Source organism: Lissotriton vulgaris, chromosome 5 (assembly GCF_964263255.1).
Source record: "Lissotriton vulgaris chromosome 5, aLisVul1.2, whole genome shotgun sequence".
In the NCBI taxonomy this organism is placed as follows: domain Eukaryota; kingdom Metazoa; phylum Chordata; class Amphibia; order Caudata; family Salamandridae; genus Lissotriton; species Lissotriton vulgaris.
Genome location: NC_141693.1, coordinates 1285234569 through 1285248207, shown reverse-complemented (window position 1 = coordinate 1285248207; position 13639 = coordinate 1285234569). Strand labels below are relative to the sequence as shown.

The 13639-nt window shown below is 44.2% G+C and overlaps 1 protein-coding gene across 3 annotated transcripts in view; it reads right to left on the bottom strand.

Moving 5' to 3' along the window:
* Nucleotides 1–13253, bottom strand: part of TNNT2 (troponin T2, cardiac type) — a 119738-nt gene extending 106485 nt beyond the window's left edge. For 2 of the 3 annotated variants that reach the window (XM_086923157.1, XM_086923158.1), the window contains exon 1: nucleotides 7765–7860. The gene's annotated coding sequence lies outside the window, so the exon portion shown is untranslated. Of the gene's footprint in view, nucleotides 1–7764; nucleotides 7861–13239 lie in introns of those variants that run through there. The other variant, XM_086923156.1, reaches the window with a different exon arrangement.
* Between the last annotated feature and the right edge of the window lie 386 nt (nucleotides 13254–13639).

Genomic DNA, 13639 nt, shown 5'->3' with positions numbered 1-13639 from the left:
ATTGGGTGATTTCAATTTTCATCTAGAGCTTCACAGTGACAGGGACACTACAACCCTCGTATCAGATCTAGACACGATGGGCCTCAGACAATTGGTCAGGACCCCTACCCACCAGGCAGGCCATACGTTGGATGGAATCTTTACAAATGTGGAAGGATTGTCCATTACTTCTGTTCTCCCTATGACCTGGACAGACCATTCAGTCATCTTTAGTAAACTTACCATCAAAGGTCCGCAGAGGAAAAAAGTTACCCCTGCGATAAAGGGCACGTTTAAAGCTTGGAAGGACATTAATCCCAATGATTTAATGATGCTTCTCAACACTACAACTCCGGAACTATCCACTGACCCAACGATTGCCACTAATCAATTCCAAAAATGGTTGGGTGCAGCTTCAACTCAGTTGGCACCCACCAAATCAATCTCTAAAAACAGAAATACGCCCAAAGCTCAGTGGTACACGAAAGAACTAAAAGACCAAAAACAATTTACCAGGAACAGGGAACGACAATGGCGAAGAACCTATGACACTGAAAACAAGGACAATTATAAGAAAGCTCTGGCTACATACAAAGCGATGATAATAACAGCAAAAAAAGATTATTTTACTCGCAATATAGAATCTGCAAAAAATTCTAGCAAAAAGCTTTATCACGTTGCAAAAACCCTCGCGGAAAATGCCCCGGATCTCAATCCACCTCCATCGCAAACATTATGTGATGCCCTGTCTGACTTCTTCTTTACTAAAGTCAACGATATTTATCAAGCTTTCAATCTTGACCAGGTCCACAGCAGTGCTACTACCCCTTTGATCACTCCTTTGACTACGCCGACTAGCACCACTATGACCTCCTTCAGTCCCCTCACCACTGATCAAGTTAAGAGCATTTTTAACACGATTAAAGCTGGATCAGCTTTGGATCCTTGCCCTACCTCTGTACTTGCTACAGTACCAGACACAGTCATCCCCATCATAACTACCCTCTGTAACACTATTCTGGCATCCGGATCCTACCCCGACTCTCTGAAAAATACTCTGATCAAACCTTTGCTTAAAAAACCTGGGCTAGATAAAAGTGAACTAAAAAACTACCGTCCCATTGCAAGTCTCCCTTTTCTAGCGAAGGTCATAGAAAAGGCTATGAACCAGCAGTTATCAGCCTATATAGAGAACAATCATCTGCTGGATGATACGCAGTTCGGTTTCCGCAAACACCATGGCACGGAAACCGCTCTCATCAAAGCAGCCGACGACATAAGAGTCATCCGTGACCAAGGAGGTACTGCCTTATTAGTCCTCCTAGACTTGTCAGCTGCTTTCGACACGGTCGACCACAAGATCTTGGTCGACCGTGTCGAGAGGATGGGCATTCAGTTCACTGCTAGAGATCTTCTGGCCTCCTTCCTGGCCAACAGAACCCAGGCGGTTACACTGGGCCCCTTCCAGTCGGCTGACCTGTCGTTACCGTGTGGGGTCCCCCAAGGCTCATCCCTAAGTCCGACACTATTTAATATATACGTGTCGGACCTTGCTAGTGTCATCAAAGCTTACGGGATGGGCCTGACCTCATACGCTGACGACACCCAGTTGGTTCTGGCCATAAAGGGCGATGGACAGAAGATGGCAGAGAGATTCCAAGATGGGATGACTGCTATCAGTGGGTGGATGGCAAGAAATTGCCTGAAACTCAACTCCGATAAAACGGAGGTGGTTATCTTCGGCAATCTCTCCCCAGCCTGGTCGGCAACTTGGTGGCCAGCGGCCATGGGCTCTCCTCCCTGCCCCACGGTCAAAGTTAGAAACTTAGGTGTCACCTTTGGCGACCAGCTCAACTTCATGGCCCATGCGAACAAGGTGGCTGCCAATGCTCACTTTAAGCTACGAATGGTTAGGAAAATCATACCTTACCTACCAGAATCAGCAGCAAAAACACTAGTCTCTTCGCTAGTGCTGTCCTCATTAGACTACTGCAACGGTCTGTTGCTCAATGCCCAGAACAGAGTCATCAAAAAATTACAGACCGTGCAGAATGCCGCCGCCCGCGTACTTTAAAAAAAACCTAGATTTGCACCCATCTCGGACACGCTTAAAAAATACCACTGGCTGTCCATTCATAACAGGGTCAAATTTAAATCTCTGTGCACTGTCTTTAAATCACTTCAGGATCTAGGACCCCGATTCCTCAAAAAGCAACTGATTCCTTACACCCCCCCGAGAATGCTCAGATCCACCTCTCTTAACCAACTAGTGGTTCTACGCAGCCGAACAGCTTCCTGGGGCGATCGCCGCTTCTCAATCGCGGCCCCTAGACTCTGGAACACCCTACCTAATCACATAAGAACCAGTCCCACTCTTCTTCAGTTCAGAAAAAAACTGAAGACATGGCTTTTCAATCAGTAACCCACATTTCCGCACTTCCTGTCTAGGGTGAGACTTCAATGCAATTTCAGCACCGAGACGCCTAAGGGTAATTGTACGCGCTCTATAAATGGCATTAAATAAATAAAATTAATAAGACACCAGGGGAAAGGCATAAAAAATTGAGGTAGCAGAGAGGCCACAAATCTGACCTAGAACAAGCCCAGCAGTCTTTCTGTACCTCCCCCACCCCAGCCACTTCCCCCCAGGGTGATGGTTGGGTATTTACCCGCCAATCTGCCGCCATCGGGAAGTGGGAGTAGCAGAAATCCTGGTAATGACCAAAAATGAGTACAAAATAACTAAAGAAAGGGGGAGGGTGGCATACCTTAGCAGCAGAGTGTGCCGCCAGACCAGAAGTCTTAACCCCCGGGGTGCAGATGATAGAGCTACCCCCCGCCCACCCTCCCCGGTGAGGCACAAAACGCCTACTACACCTGGCATGTTTTCTAAAGCATGGAACGACCCACCACAACACATCAGAGCCTCCTCCTCTCGTCTTCACTTTCACAAGAACTGGAGACCTGGCTTTTCAAGTAACCCCAAGGGCTGGCCTCCTACACCTGCTACAAATCGACTCGATGCCAAATGCGAATCACAAGCCCTTTTGTTCCTTGTCTGCTGCTATTTAATGGCTTCTAAGACCTTCGTTTATTTACTGTTGTGTTAGAAGGGGACTGAGCACAAGACTGGTATCCAGGTTGTCATCGAGGACGAGAAGCTACCTCTAAAGTAGTTGAAGAGCTAAGAATCAACAAAGGGATTTGATACCAAATGTATACCGTAGTTAAGAGTTGCACAAAACATGCATTGCACACAGACAATTGAATACGTTCAATATGTCGACCCTTGAATTGTGAAAATTTTGGTTACATGCGCCATAATTGGAACTGTTCGCACCAGGTCACAAACATGTCGGATTCAGACACTAAACTCGCTCGGCCGTGTTGCCAGTTTTGTCCAGAGGGGCGTGGGGGAGTGAGACCGAGACTCTGGAGTTCTGTGCTGTGAGGGGGAGAGCAGGTCTGCCTCTATTGTGTTGGGGACGTACTGAGGAATGTAGGGGCTTTCAGGGACAATGTTTTACCCTTATTTTTTATTAACAGGTATGAGTTGGTCTAGAGGGGCTGTAACGAGAACGGGCCACTAACTATACCCTTGGGCGGATGATCTTTTTGGACTCTGCAATGAAGCCTTAGACACCGGGCACAGTAAACAGGATGGGAAGTGGATGAAGATAGTGTGGAAGATAGGTGGTAGTGCAAGGGGGCAATATCGTGTCATGCACGCTAAAATGTCACATGGCTTAGTGGGAAATGATCAGTGCTAGGCCCAACAGCCGCTCCCTGGGAACCCACTAGACCTGTGACGTGGCGAAGGCAAGGAGGAAGAAGATGCACACAACGGAAGCCCGTTACGACCCCACACACATTTATCTCGCAACCCAGTTGCAGCCGTGCACGTATACCAGACATTGAACTCCATTCTCAGCAAGACCCCCATTCTATGTACTCACGGGTCATTGCTGGCCGTGCTCCAAGATTCGCAGACACCGAAACTCCGCTCTCTCGTACTCTTCTGACGGCACTGACTGCCGCCGGAGTGACTGAGCACCGTTTACAGACAAGCGCTCGCCAGGCAGCCACGGTTTATTTTTGCATCCCACTTTCAAAAGTGAAAGTGAGATGCAAAAAAAAAAACAAGCGGTGGAGCTTGTCTTTATGGGGGCATGTGTCTGAAACACATGACCCCATAAAGATAAGTACGCTTTTATGCCAGAAGTAAGGCAGACTAGCCTGTCCAAGTGGGACGGCTCAAAAAGAGACAAGAACACGTCACAGTGAGCTCTTTTCCAATGGCTGGCCACTGTTAAGCACAAACGGTGACGCAAGCCAATGTGAAAGAGGGGCGGGGCTTAAAGCCTGATACTGAAGCTCTCAAAAAAATTAAATCTCGCCAGCCAGACTGCGCATGTGCACAGCCAACGCAGGCTATAAAACTTAGCTTGGGCCAAACTAAAGCAGGAAATGACTCAAAGCATGAGCATCATCAGCTTCACAAAACTCTGCAGTTGAACATCATGTTACACACCATTATCATTTGGGAGAAGTAGCTTTTGCAGAGACCATGTATGACCTTTAGGCTAAATTCTAATCCAACCTTACACTAATCCTGGCCCGGTCAGAGAAAAACAGAAAGACAGGACATTAGCAACAGTTGTATTTACAACGCGACAAAATACTACAATGTGCACTAACAAGTGCTTTGAAAAATGAAAGTTATTACCGTCATTAATACTTTTTAATAAAATAAGTATCTATTTTAACATAAGTAGTCTTTATACAAGTGATGATTACATAGTGTGGCATACCATAGCATCGCGCACAGGAGCTCAGGTTTTTTATTCTCCACAGATATTTGGGACCAGTAGATTCTGATGCGAGATGAGTAAATATTTGATTAATATTCCCTTTTAAGTACCAACTGGCCATGAGCACCCAGTGACCTGTGAAAAGTCGGAGAACTGTATGGATTTTGCCTTTCGCTGTGATTTTATAAGTTATCAGTTTAGCATTTGCAGAGTAAAAGATGAATGTTGACAATAATGTACTTGAAACGAAAATCCAGATTTTGTCTATAAATCAAGGGTGACCACGTGTATTATATTCTGAGACAATCAGAGGGCTTGGTGCACCGACAGAGTTCTTTCTGAACCAGTCACAGGCTAGTGGTCCTTACAAGGGAAAGGCAGAGAAAGTGACCCTAGACAGCAGAGTGTTCCCAGTTCCAAGTAATATGACCACATCATTCCTGTTTTGCTTCTCTGAAATGGTTCCTTTTGAAATCTAGACACACGTTTAAAATAGCATGCATCCCATGTAAAGATGACTTCCCACATGAAACATCCAAGCTATCTGACATATTAGCTCATAAAATTCTCTGGTAGCACGTGGGACCCGAGGTGTAAATCCCCTTTATGCATAGAAACCTCTCAATTCAGAACAAAAACGCTCCTAGCCCCAAGTCATCTTTCTCTGTAAACAATCCGTAATCTGGAACGCCTGTGCCCACTCGACATACACCAGCCTCGTCCCTTCTCATTTTTTTTTAAAAAGACAACTCAAAATTTACTGTTTATAACATAACGTCACGTGCATTTAACTCATGTTCATCACGTGTTTTCAGCGCACGTTCATCCGTGGGCATCTTGGCCCTGAATAACAGATGTATATTTTTACCCAACTCAATTGTGCTCATTGTATCGGACTCAAACGGATGAAAGGCTGAGTGGACCTGCCTGGATTTGAAACTGCGACCATGAGGTTTTGCACAGGGCCGTTTAGTGGATTAGCATTACTCCACAAAACCACCAGACCTGGAGATCTTCAAAGCCAATAAATTCCTATGATGTAGATGTGTGTATCCCATTGTATAAACTGTTCATCTTTTTTTTCTTAATGTGAATCTCTATGTTCACTTTTTCTTTTACCTCATTCACGCAACCCCTCATCTTATAAATCATTTATCTATATATATTGTCTGTTTCAAGTTTGCTGTTGTATCAGTATAAAGTATATAGGGCTAGATCTAGGTAACTTAGAAATACCGATTCCTAAATACCGAATTTTACCGATTCGGTATTTAGGAATCGGTATTTCAGATGTAGGTAAGAATTCGGTAAAAATACCGAATTCTTAATATTCGTTATTACCAAATCGGTAATTGAGATTCGGTAATAACGAATACCTACCCATTCATTCCTATTGGCTTGGAGGCCCATAAAATGAATGTGAAGACATTCTGTATTACCGATTCAGTATTACTGAATCAGTAATACCGGGAGGTATTTCAAGGGTGCCAGGGTGTCCAAAGGACACCCTGTTACACCCCTGAAATGTGCATGTGTGCACATGTGGCACACATGCATGCTCTAAGGACATGGATGTGTGCCACATGGCACAATTCAAAAAGCAAAAAAGTGCTTTTTGAAAGGAAATCGCTATTTACCACCAACTTGGAGTTGGTGGTAAATAGCGATTCCTTAAGGCTGAGGTGCACTGTTTTGAGTGCTTTCTACATTGCATTTAAGGAATCGGTATTACCGATTCCTTAAATTCAAGGTCATAAGGAATCGGTATTAAGGAATCGGAATCGGAATTTACCGATTCCTTAATACCGAATCCTCCCTACATCTCAAATGCCTAAATACCGGTTGGTAACGGTGAAATTTAACACATTTCACCGTTACAGACCGGTATTGGGCCACCTACATCTAGCCCTTAGTTGTTTATATCAATGTTTTTGCATCATTATATCCCTATATAAACAGTGATGTTACCTATTGAAACTCATTCAAGTATTTAATAGGTGATAAAGGGCCCGATGTAGGTAAATTCATTTTACCACTTCATAAATACATAAATACCGAATCATACCGATTCGGTATTTAATAAGTGGTAAAATGGAGGGGGGGGGGGGTGATGTAGGTATTTCAGATTCGGTAAATACAGAATCGTTCTGATTCGGTATTTACCGATTCTGTAAATACCGAATCGGTAATGCCCATTGATTCCTATGGGCATTGAAGCCCATAGGAATCAATAGGCATTACCAAATCGGTATTTACCGATTTGGTAAATACCGAATGCTGCAAGGGTGCAGGGGGTGTCACTTTGACACCCTCTAGCACCCCGAATTCAGGCACGTGTGACATGTGGCACACAGACATGCCCTAAGGGCATGTCTGTCACATGGCACAGGTGTGCATGCACACATGTGCATGCACACCTGGATTCGGTATTTAACCAGCCAATTGGTTTGGGTGGTAAAATACCGATACTGTAAGGCCTGTGGGACTCAGAAGAGTCCCACCTACATCTCCAAGTTACTGATTTGGTAAAAATACTGATTCGGTATTTTACCGATTCGGTATTTCACCGATTCGGTAATTTTACTGATTTGGTAAATTTACCGAATCGGTAAAATAGGGCCCCTACATCGCAAATTACCATTTACCGGTCGGTAAATGGCCACCTACATCGGGCCATTAGTCCGTACATTTTCATTATCTACATTAATTTTTGCAAATTGTCCTATTTTTTTTCAATTAAAGTCTAAACATATTTTTGAAAACCGTTTCATTGCAGGCACACCTCCACACCTTTGAAGGCAAGGATTGCTAGATTTAAAACGTGTAAATACATGAATAAGATCGCTCAGCAGCTAGACTTCATCCAAATATATAACTACATTTTTGATTTCTAATCTGATTCGGTACTCGATATATGACATCAACTGTCCCTGTGCAAAATCTGAGTAAAGGGATTATTCGAGGAATAAAATACCTTGTGTGTGAGCTTCCCCTGTCTCTCCTTCCTCTGCTGCTGTTTCTTCTAGTTTTTCTTCTTCTTCTAGGGTCTTTTCTTCTTCTTGTTCTCCTCCTCGGGGTGAAACAATGATATATTAAACAGGTGTTTTATTAGTATGAGTGCATAAACAGCGGACTCCCTCCGGCCTTTCATGTATAAGACTTCACAACCCTCGCCCCTAGTGATACAGCTGCACTGGCCCTGCTCTCTCATTCCACTTCACCCACCTTCTCTCGTCCTACCTGTTGATGTACCCCTCCCCCTGTGACTTTCTGCTGATACAGTGTGCTTGGGTCTCAAGGCTGGTGCAGCCTCCGTGTCTTTGCTGTTTTCATATGGCCTGCTTGAAACAGCCTCATCGAGGGTGACCAACTGGCATAGGTGCAAACTCAGGACAGTGAGTGTAAAAATTCAGGACAAAGGATCAAAATTCAGGACAGAAGGTCAAAGTTCAGGACAGAAATTTGGGAAAAAAGGTACGTTTTCAGACACATCAGAGGAGGTTGTACGATAATGTATAAGTAAGTAAATAGACAACCAACATAAGTACATGTCAAAATAAGTTTATATTAAGTTGAGACAATCGCGCACCTCAACGTTTTGGTATGTGCAGAGCTTTGAGCAACTGTGCAGGTCTTTTTGTGGTATTTCATATGATAGTTTGTTTACAGTTTGGGGTTTCTTTGTAGTGTTGTCAAAAACCTCCCTCTGCACAGATTCCCGCACTATCAACCTCCAATCGTGCCCCTCATTTCTATATAGACCTTCGGTCATGTGTGTGTCATTTATTTTACAGTGCTGCTCAGCCCAATGTGGGGTGTTGAGCGCTTTAGCTCACACACTTATTGTTTAGAGAGAATGACTAATATAAGTATGTAAGTCAATGTATAGGAAATGTTACTTAAGGTAAGGAGGGCTACAAGGTGTAGGAGTCACATGGCATCCATACTGTTAGGTACTATATATAGGGCCACTGGAATTATGCAGCAGGGAGGGCCAAATTATGCTACAGGGTTGATTAAATTATTTGGCAAGAAAAGGGAATGTATGCAGGGTAATGCTGCAATTTTGTCATAGTATTACCATATTATTTTCTAATTTATGCACATTTTACCACTTTCTGGTCATAGTTTGCATCTTATTAAGTACCCGTATAACACCCAAATATAGTAATATGCAAAGGAAGGTGACCAGTCAACCTTTACAAAGGGCCTTTGCAACACGTCACTGCCTTTTTAGTTATTTTTTAACCATTTGAGATAGAAACAGTTTTTAAAATAAAATCTTCAGATATATTCAGCTAAAGATGGATTATGTGGCGCATGCAGAAAATTCATAGTCATGCGAAAATTGTTGAAGCCGTACAATCACATCATTCCAGTGACCCCGAAATACAAACTGAGGATGTAACACATAACATAGTGGTAGGGGTTGTCTTTACAATTATTATACAAATTAATACTTTGCTTTGCATGTTACACTTTGTGCTTTACAAGAAGCGCATTATGCCTCCATGCTTCTTTGTGATGAGTCAAAACCGGGAGTAGTGAAAACTCAGATCTCTCCAAGAGATTCATTAATCACCAGAGTTAAAATAGACATTTTTGTTATGGCCTGAAAATTGCAGGCGAGCAAAGCCCTCAGAAGTCTTTGCCTTTCATCCTGTTGGCAGCATGCTGTGCCCTAGGCCTATGCAGAGGCAGTCACGCCACATGCCGGAACTACACAAGGGTCCATGGCAAGGGAGTAGCCAGAAAAATAAAATACCCCTGCTTTTTATGGCACTAAATAAAGGAGCAAAGTGAGCAATCCTGGTCTTTCCTTTTTTGAAGTCTGTGAAAATTGTTCCACATGATGAAAATCTGAAAATGAATGCAACGCTATGCTTTTTACAGCAGGAAAGAAACGTGATCAAAAACTGCATTTACCTATATTGAAGTTTGTCTTTTATTGGTTCCGTCTTTTCATTTTCTTTCTTTCCTTATGTCCTTTCTATCCACCTTTGTTTTCTTTCTTCTTTACATCTTCCATTTTTTTCCATCTTTCTGTCTGTGCATCCTTTCATTTCGTCTCTCATTCTCTCTCTATTCTTTAAATTCATATTTCATTTTCTTTTCATATTTCCATATTCCAAATTAACATTCATTTTGTGTTCTTTATTTTACAATTCATCATCATCTTATCCTTCCTTCCATTGTTAAATCTACATCTTTCTCTTTCTTTCCAGCTTTCTTTCATTATTTGCATTCTATTCTTCCTTCACTTTCTCATTCCATTTGAATGTTGCTTCCTTTTGATTTGCCATTATCATAATTTCTCTTTCTGTCCCTCGTTTCGCTACTTCTGCACCCCCCTCACTCACACACACAGCTGCATCAGAGTGATTATTCTTGCTTTATTTCATTTGGTTGTTATTCTGTCCTGTGCTGATCTGCGAGTCACAGATCAAAGTTAGGAAGGGCCATGAGACACATATCTAACCCTGGGTGCTTCCCTACACCTTTGGCCCATTGTAATTCACCAGGTGATAATCAGCCACATCAGAATGACAATGGGCCTGTACAAAGACTGAGCGAGGTCGGGGAGGGGCTTCCTCAGCCTCAGAGAAGTGCGAGCTGGCTCCGATTGTCACAGGGGAGGGGAACAGCACAGCTTGCTGCCATCCCAAAAATTACGACAAAAGGCCTCCGTGAAAGAAATGCTCACGGACAAAGGACAAGGGGCCCAAATAATGGGCAGGCCTTGAAATTTACGGACGGTTGGTCACCCTAGCCTCATCTGTCCATCATGCTGATACAACGTCACTAGGCTCTTCTTCAAGTGCACCAACACGGGGCCATCCCTCTGATGTGGGTTCCCCCGACCTTTCTGCAATAACCTCATTTGGTCTTCACAGTCGTGCAATTTCACCTTGCTGTCCAGGTGCTTCTCCAGCTCACTGTGCATGCCTGCTTATGTAGCCTCTCTGGTCTCCAACCACTTGTAGCCTCTCGGAGCTTGAATGCTAATGCAACCAGGCTGTACCTTCCCTCATTTAACCACACTGAGATCTGTACTGGATACTGTTTCACCCGGCTTTTTACCTCATTCAACCTCCCTGAGTGTTCATATGATTCAGCCTCAGGTATGTTGATAGAGTATCACTTGGCCTTCCCAGAGATCCTTTCTATTGAACTGCGGCTCTTGCTACTCTGTCAACGGGCCTTCCAGTACATAGGCCCTAAATAAGCATTCCGGCTGATAAGGCCTCATTTCAGCTTCCTGGGGAATTAGCCAAAAAGTGTCTTCCTGCTAAGGTGGCCTCACTGAACCTTTGCACTCAGAGTCCAACTAGACCGCCTACTGATCCACTCTTGCTCAACCATCCTGTAGACGCAGACATGGGGTCTCACCCTTTCGCATTCTTTGAGGCCTCTTCCTTATATGATTTTACTAGTGCATCACGCCATCCTGCTGTCGCTGTCCTGGATCCTCAGTCTGACTTCCTCTGATCCTTCCTTAATGACCCATCCCACTGACAGCCCTCACTGCCTGGACTACCATGGCTGCACCACACTCTGTCTTCTACTGCGGCCTCACAGGGCCTCATTCACTGTGCATTCCTCACACAAAGCACCCAGTAATCATCAGCGCTTGGACCTTCCTGCTGATGTGGGCTCAATGAGCTAATTGACAAATATGAGCTCATTGGGCTATGCTGCAAGAAAGTCAGCACTGGGCCTGCGGATGTGGTATCAGTGATACTTCCCCAAATACAGCTGCGAGCTCTTCTTTTCGACTTCATGGGACTGCCTCCCACATGAGGCTGTACTGAGGCCACCTAACCAGGAGGGCTTACATGGCCTTCCTGCCTCCAATGGACCTCCCTCAATAGCAGCTTCCTGGTGCTTCCCCTTCTCGGGTCCTCCCCGCTGCTAGGTCTACACCTCGCTGGGTGTTTTGCTGCTACGGTCACTGGGTTACAGAGCAACCTCTGTCGTGCCTTGCCTTCCCTCACCAAACCATAGCAAAGACAGAAAGAATAAACTGGACTTCAGCTAAAGTCATCAAACAAGGTTCCACACAATGCTAATAGTCCAACCTAAGTGGCGCATCCCTTACAAGACTTTGGACATGTTGTAGAAGACATTGGAAAAGTTTTTTGTGGAAACAATGGTAGTGTTTCAGCTGTTTCCATGTTGGAGACAAGTGTACAGCAGGTGTCTGTGCCATCCACAAGGGGTGGGTGATGCAACAGCAGCCAATGCAATCATGCTATACCAGCTACAATATACAGGGGACCAGGGTTACTATATGTTCACGCAGTGCAGAGGAGCAACCAAATTGCTGCGTTATGTTGCACATGGGGGAGACAGAGCAGGGTCATATCCTCTACGAGTGCCCTGCTGCTGGTGTTATTCCCCGTGCTGGTGTATAAAAAGGCTGCTGTACAAGAAGTTCAGCCTCGAACCTTGGTGCAGAGATGTGTGTGTGCTGTTTAGCATAGGATCTGTGCAGGAAGCATACCCTACTGGTAGAATGTCCTAAGCCTAGATAAACTCACCTGGATATCGTCCACTGGATGTGTGCTGTGCAGAGCAGTTCACAAGAAATGTGTGGGCTTTTAGAGTAAATTAATTCCCATTATTAACACCTGTGCAATGAGGAGTTCGTTTTTGACACAAATCGCGCTCTCGCTATTTTAAGAGATTGGGCTTTGCCTGAAAAACGATGTTTTTTTTTCAAGATCCAACCATTGCAAAGCACCTCAAAGGTGTTTTTGCGCTAAGGAAAGTGCGCCTTGCCAGCGTAGAACACCTTTTGACAGGAGAGTAAATATTTTTGCGAGACTTTATGTCGTTTTGCGTTGTTTAGACCTGTCGACCTTGAGCTCTCCACAATTTAAATGCTAATCCGATTTGGCATTTTCATTTAGATGCACAGGAGCAAAGTACTGTTTCTGAGAGGCAGTGAATTCAACAGGTATTGATTTGACCAAGACATGGGTAAGAAGGCCAGGATCTACAAATTAAAGTTTTCTGAATGCTATATGTGTCGGTGGTCCTAATCTCTTATTGCAAATATGCAACTGCCCTAAAAATGCTGTAGACAGAAAGTGCAAAATTTAAAAAGGGGCATACAGTCCTATATGAAGGAACGCTGGGCTTGTATATGCTTCTTTTGTTGAAGACAGGCGCAAGTATTTTATTTTAAGATTTTGTAGAACCTAATAAGAAGATGCTACAGTGGGAGGATGCTCCCGCTGACCAAAACATATTCAGCCAAAGCTTGATCATTTCAGGTTAATCCGGGTGGGATTATTCGGGGTGTCCTTGCTATATGTGGCGGGTGGTTCTGAAGAAAAAGATGGCGCATCCCACCTCTGCTCATTGAACTCCACGTTAGTGGCGGCAACACTGAAATCTTTGCATTCGAGACTTCATATCCATGAAGCAAATATTTGTTGCTTACCTTCTTCCTCCTCCTCCTCCCTGCAATGAAAAGAGAGAAACAACACAGAGGTTACTAGCGACAGAGGCAACATAGAAGGATCCGCTGTCGTGTTATGGAACAGTAGTTCTTTAATTTCTCTTTGATTGTACCCTGGAAGCCTTAATGTGGCAGACCTGAGAACAAGATCAATGATCAAAGGTGACAGGAGGTAAGGATTAGCCAATATAATCGAATTTAACATTGATGTCCCTCAGACAAACAACCACCCAGGCTCATTAACCAACAGATGGCAGGGTTAAAGCTGATGCAGTACTTCACAGCTTCAATGGGGTTTACCCTGGATCTGGAGACTAGAGTACCGAAGGATACAGCCCCCACCCAAGGTGGAGCAGTCACAGGCAAGGGCTGGGCTTCTCAG